Source organism: Phaenicophaeus curvirostris, chromosome 1, assembly GCF_032191515.1.
Source record: "Phaenicophaeus curvirostris isolate KB17595 chromosome 1, BPBGC_Pcur_1.0, whole genome shotgun sequence".
Taxonomy (NCBI): domain Eukaryota; kingdom Metazoa; phylum Chordata; class Aves; order Cuculiformes; family Cuculidae; genus Phaenicophaeus; species Phaenicophaeus curvirostris.
In genome coordinates, this window is record NC_091392.1 from 188,447,526 (window position 1) to 188,453,859 (window position 6,334).

The following is a 6,334-nucleotide window of genomic DNA, read 5'->3' on the forward strand; positions in this document are numbered from 1 at the left end:
GAGTTTCTGTCTCGAACTGTGACAGATGGTTTCTTAGAAAATAATAAGCACAATTGTTGCATGTTTAGCATAGGTAGCGATAGACAGCTTTACATATGCAATTACTGCACAAGACCAGGGAGATGATGAAAGACTATTACCCTTGTAAAAATCAAATTTTCCAATGTAATTGTAGCAAGTATGAGTGGATAAGCAAATGGTTGTGGCTTCTCATAGTGGTCCTGCTAGAGAAGCACACAGAAACTGGCAATAGTTGCATTTACCTTTTGCTCATAAATAGCTCATGCAAAGTTAATTAAATATCACAAGTAGATTAGCCACTTTATTTCCCTTACTTAACTACAAGAATTAATACTGGATTCAGTAAGGAGAAACGTTGCTATTAGCAAATGAGAAATGCAGTGTTCTAAGTAGGTAGTGATCTGTAACATTCTACCTTTTAAAATTCAGAAGTAAAACCAGGAAGAACCATTACTTCACTTTACTTGTGTTTCTGGTTGAGAAGCTGCTGCGAAGAGGAACATTATTTCTTTTCTATGAATTTCATTAGATCTCATTTCTGTATTGTATTACAAGAGAGTGCACCTTAATGATGCTAACTACATTTGACAGGTACTGTAGGAGGGAGCACATAATGGCAGCAGCAGAACCAGTCCTTACTCATTAATTCACAGGCTTTTCTGGTGTGCTCATTCCTTAATACGTGAAGCTTTGTAAAACTCTAAATGAGGTTTTCTTCACTCATGAGAGGTACTGAAGCAGTTGTTTGGTTTTATAGGTGGGTGACAGAAGCACAGGGAAATTAGGTGATTGGCCTAAAGTCTTTTGCAAAGCTAAGCACAGACTTCAGGTCTCTTGGTTCTGCTCTTGCTCTGGAGCAGCCTGTGCCTTTTCCCTAGTTCCACAGTGATGGGACCCAGGTGTAAATAGCATGCACAAGATGGAATACCGTGTTCAGTTCTGGGGAGACCTCATTGCTCTCTATAACTACTTGAAAGGAGGTTGTGGAGAGGAGGGTGCTGGCCTATTCTCCCAAGTGACAAGGGACAGGACAAGAGGGAATGGCCTCAAGCTCCGCCAGGGGAGATTCAGGCTGGACATTAGGAAAAAATATTTCATGGAAAGGGTCATTGGGCACTGGAACAGGCTGCCGGGGGAGGTGGTTGAGTCACCTTCCCTGGAGGTATTTAAGGCACAGGTGGATGAGGTGCTGAGGGGCATGGTTTAGTGTTTGATAGGAATGGTTGGACTCAATGATCCGGTGGGTCTCTTCCAACCTGGTTATTCTATGGTTCTATGAATGACAGAGCTCTCCGATGAGGTGTCGGTAATTCTTAGTTTGACTATAACAAATGAATACGTAACATGATCAGACTTCTCCACTAACAAGACAGTTATTTGACTTTCTGTGCGTATGTATCATCTAATACTGGTAATGACTTTTCATTCTTAATTCTGGGGAGCCTGAATTCCCTGCTACTATACGCTCTTTTTACTCCATACATTAATATGTCAATTAGTGCAATACAGTGTGTTTAGCATGAAGTAATCTAAAGGAGGTGAATAAACTTCTAATATATTCACAAAAAATACATGGAATATTTTCTTAGATTTTTATATTTGTGTTCATGCCAGGCACATCTGAAAATCACTTGACTGATACTGTGTTACTGAATTACTCAGTTATCTGTTCTGGAATTACGGGTAGCTGTCTCTGATGTGTGCAGTCCATGGGTACTAGTATATTTTGCTCTTGCTCACTTCCAGCAATTGTGATGTCCACTAATATTTAGCTTCAACCTTGAGGTTGCCTTCAACTAACATGAACCATATTTTGCTTCCCTTTGTTGTCCCAACTACCTCTTGCAATTCTGCCTCAATGCAAACACTTTTTACATTAAGGCAAAGTTACACATTCTGTACTACAGCATCAGCAGGTGTGTTCTTTCCTTTGGGAATGTAATATTATCCTTCCCCATCATTCTTCTTAGCTGCTGAGACACCTACAAGACTCCAGCTCTCATGGGGTATGAAGGCAAATGGAGAAAAAATTCTGTCTTGTCAGCTTCCTCCCATAGGTAAAAAAGCTAAGTCTTGCATCTCTTTTTCTGAACCATCTGATGTGTAAAAAGAACAGTTCTCCCCTGATAGAAGGCATCAAAGGAAGAAAATTATCATATGATCTGGTCGATATTCCCAACTTTTCACCTTCACCACTTCTTTCAGGTGCTTTTGGAAAGAGGGTGTGTGATCTGTTACTTCACTTCCCTTCCTCCACCTTTCTGGAGCATGTATCTGTCTTTTCTCCCACCTTTTTGGAGACTTAGCCAGGTAAGTTTGTTGTGATTTCCCCTCCCTTTGCAGAGAAACAATGCTCTGAAAAACAGAGGGCAGGAGTCATGGGGGAACACAAAAGCTAAGAGGATGCCAAGCTCCTACAAACCAGATGACAGGCCGTTTGTAACAGTCGATAGTGGTAGGGGAGACACTAAGGTGCCACTCAATGTGACCAGTCTTATGCACAGACCGCAGAAAGCTACTTCTGAGAATTACTGCACTACCAGTGCTGGAAAACTGAACTGCTTGTTAAGTTTTTTATGCAGTCAGCTAAGAAGAGGGAAGAAAGTCTTAGTTACCCACATTATATTACAAATGTAATTATCACTTACTGATTAGTCAAGTATTGCATGTATAGAAGTGGAAAACACACATTTCAGAGTCTTGCATAACTATAGGTACGTATTTTAGTCCTTCAACAGGAAAGCAACTCTAAACAGTTGCAGAAGTATATTAGTAATTAATTTTGTATCAACTGAATAAAACCCAGCTAAAACTTCAGAAACGTTAGTTCGTAAGAAACTATGTAGGTGACTAAATGCCACAGTTTCATAAAACAGGGTCTCTTGAAAACTTGTATTTCTCTTATTGCAACAAGGAAGTGGAAATGATGGATACAACTTCTAATTTCAACTGCCAATTACTCATTGTTGACTGAGACCTTTATATGCCCTTTTAAGCTAGATATGTTGGATAAACAAGTAAGTTAAGAGACTGGGCTGTCCTTCACTTCCTCTGTAGTCAATGGAAAGATTACATTTTCAGGTGGCACTTCAGATAAGCCCATTACCTGCAGAAAACATGTAGTGGGAAGGAGAGTATGCTGAGTATCTCAGCTATACGACTAATATACACATATATTAATCCTGTATTAATCACAGCCTAATTCCATATTTCTCACTCAAACAAAATTCCAAGCTTGACAGAGTTTGGGGCGAAACGGAGATTTGACTCAGAAAGGACTGTCATACCAGGACTTGTTTGCTAGTTCAGTACCTGACAACAATAAGAGATAACAAAAATAACCACTTCTATAACTCTGAGAGCATAAGAAGGATGATGCAAATATTCATAAAACAGTTCAAGTTGGAAGGGACTTCAAAAGATCATCTTGTACAAACTTAAGTACAAAAGGGAGCCTAGGTGAGATTATCTAGCAACCTGTCCAGTTGTGTCTTGAAATCCTTCAGTGCTGGGGATTTCACCATATACATGAGGAAGTTATTCTAGTGATTGATTTTTCTTGCTGTAGAAAGCGCCTTTTCTATAGCAAGATGAAACCCACTAGCCCATTCTTCCAGCCTGTCCAGGTTTGTCTGTAAGACAGCTTGCCCTTCTGACATACCCATCTCACTAGTCAGTTTAGTGTCAATATTGATCACTGGGGGATCCCCCTTGTGACATGCTGTGAGCCTGAGTAAAAACCATTGATCACCACCCTCCAAGCATGGTCTATGAGCCAATTTCCTACCCATCTTGCAGATCACCCATCCAGTCTGTATCTTGCAAGTTTGTCCACGAGGAAGTTGTGGGAATCCAGTGGTATAAAGGGCTGACCTCCCAATTCTTTCATCAAATGTAATACCAGAGCTACTGGCAACTGTGCTGTGCATGAGCATAAAGGAAGAAGGGCTGTGAGGGGGTTTCCTCTAGGGCAGTGGGTGCACTTATTAACAAACACAGAAGTTCCACTCACCACGCTGCTCTTATATTCATTTTTGGGTGGCATCTGAGCCAGAGAGGTTTGTTGCACAAACACTCGCAGAAAGTTAATTTTAATCATGCAAATAAGTAGTATTTCACAAACCCTAATTCTGAATTTACCCCGGAAGGAATGATTAAATTGTGTCTAATTAAGGAACAGAAGCAACAAGTGGCTTATGTGACTAATTGCCTCGGGAAATATTATTCAACTTTTCAATATTCAAAACCAAGAAGGAAAAAATTAAAATTATATGTCCAAAGCAAGTTGGAATAATTAGTACATTTGAAGAAATAAATATTAGGATATATTTCATTACTTAAGAGGACTGCTTAATCTTTTCTTCTGATTTTTTTTTAAATATCTGGTGTATCATTACATGGACGTGAAAAAAATCATTATTTCTCTTCTCTAGCAGCAAGGGGCCACGAGTAATAGTCACTTTTATTAATATTTTTATGGTACAGACTAACGAGCTCTTAGTCTTTTATTTAAGAACTTAATTTTACAGCCTCAGAGAATATCAGGGTTTATCTGATCTTCATTGTAAAACCACTGACAAGAATGTATACCTTCAATTCCCCAAATGATACAGATTCATTTTTGTGAGTTTTATTGGAATATATATCCCTAAGCAAATACATAAAGATCTGGCTTGATTCCACATAGAATCAATTACTGTAAATTGAAATAATTACTGTAAATTGCATGCTTACTAGCACTTGGTTGCTGATGAAGTTACAGTCAGGAATCTGACAGATAAGGGATTAATTCCCCAGTAACAGAGTTTTTCCTTCTTGTTATGAACATATGTGTATGGAAGAAACAGATCTGAATATGTCAGATGAATAAATTAAGGAGTCTAGGATGAAACAGAACAGCTGGAAATGTAACTGTTGATAATAGAAGGCTAATTAACTTCAATGAGCAATTTTCCACCAGATGTTCTATTAGCCATAAAGAAACTAGAGAAACCGCACAGTATGCGTTTTTATTGAAAAATTCAATTTGAAATGCTATTCTACCTACATGGTAACTGGAAAATGACTGCACCGTCTGTTATGGGTATAAATATTCATGTGGCTGATTTGCAAAAATCCTTTCATTGCGTTTTAAGTACTGACTTAGTTTTGTACATTCTTTGTCTCGTCAGAGGTATGAGTCTTTCTCACTTTAATAGATAATCAAAACAAAGAGTCTGCTTTTAAGAATATTTTTGAATGCTAAAGCTCTTTCCCTGATATTCTTTGTCTGCTGTAGACTGCTATAGCATTTCCCAAGCAGCAGTTTCAGATTTTGTCCAAAATCCCTGTAGAATTTGATTATTGCTTAGAACATCAGATACAGCGAATACTGAAGCCTTCTTTCCAAAACAAGTCATTCAAAGAGCAGGAAGGGGACACCGGGTGCCCTTCTTGAAACTTTTCACCTTTTTACACATGTCTGCATTCATTATGCAAATTGCTTTTTCTACATATTTGTTCTTTTTTTGTGTTTAGGATCCTTTGGACCTATAAGATCCTTCTGTTTGTCATCACATAAGAAACTGTGTTCTGAGTCCTGTTTACATGGCTTTTAAAGAGAGTCAACGCTATGCGAGTTTTGAATTGAGTACATCCTCACATTATCTTCACAAACCAGAAGACTGACTTAAGGAATGAACATTATCTTTCCTGACTTTATCTGCCCAGAAGGTAGCTGCCATACTTCTGGTGGGAAGAGCGAGAGTCTTTTTTTTTGAGTTTATATGTTTTTAGATGCTTCTGAAGGAACCTGCTGCCCTGTTGATGGAGATGGCTTGCTGTGATTAACCACCTAAGTGCGGAAGTTGAGCAAAATTCAATAATAAAAAGGGAAGGTGTAATGATTCACCATCTGTTGGTACCTGGTTTTCTCCATTAACTATCTGAGGAGTAACTAGGAAGGCAGTTGGTTCCTGGAACAGGGTCTTCTGGAAAGTGGTCAGGATACCAACCCTGTCAGAGTTCAAGGAGCATCTGGACAACACTCTTAGTCATATGGTTTAGTTTTAGGTAGTCCTATGAGAAGCTAGGAGTTGTGCTTGATGATCCCTACGAGTGCCTTGTAAGTTGAGATATTCTGTAATTCAATGATCTTATGAGTTTACAGGACTAGCTTAGATTTAGGTAGTTAACCTTTAGACATCTGAATCCCACTATACAGCCTACAGGCAAACAGGGAGATCTTTCCATTTTAAGAAGAGGAGTCAGCAAAGGCATGAGGCTGAGGTATTGCCTTCCAGTCTCATGTTGGATACTTACTTTCGGCTTTAAT